The sequence below is a fragment of the Penaeus monodon genome, chromosome 19 (assembly GCF_015228065.2).
Source record: "Penaeus monodon isolate SGIC_2016 chromosome 19, NSTDA_Pmon_1, whole genome shotgun sequence".
Taxonomy (NCBI): Eukaryota; Metazoa; Arthropoda; class Malacostraca; order Decapoda; family Penaeidae; genus Penaeus; species Penaeus monodon.
Window position 1 is genome coordinate 33,090,816 of NC_051404.1, and position 224 is coordinate 33,091,039.

Consider the following 224-nt stretch of genomic DNA (forward strand, 5'->3'; position numbering starts at 1 on the left):
AAACCACCAAACCCTCGCTAATCCAACTCTAATCCAATATCCAGGAAGGATATTGACTTGCAACTCGCCCCTCTGTTGCAGAATTCTCGCCTGCCAATTACGGGGTGACTGTCTCTCTTGTTAAGGCATTGCACGGGGGTCGTTTTAGAATGGCCGCGCAGTTATGCTTTTTTCCCCTCGCAAGATGGCGGTGTATGGTGGTCGTACCCGGTAATTTCTGTGGC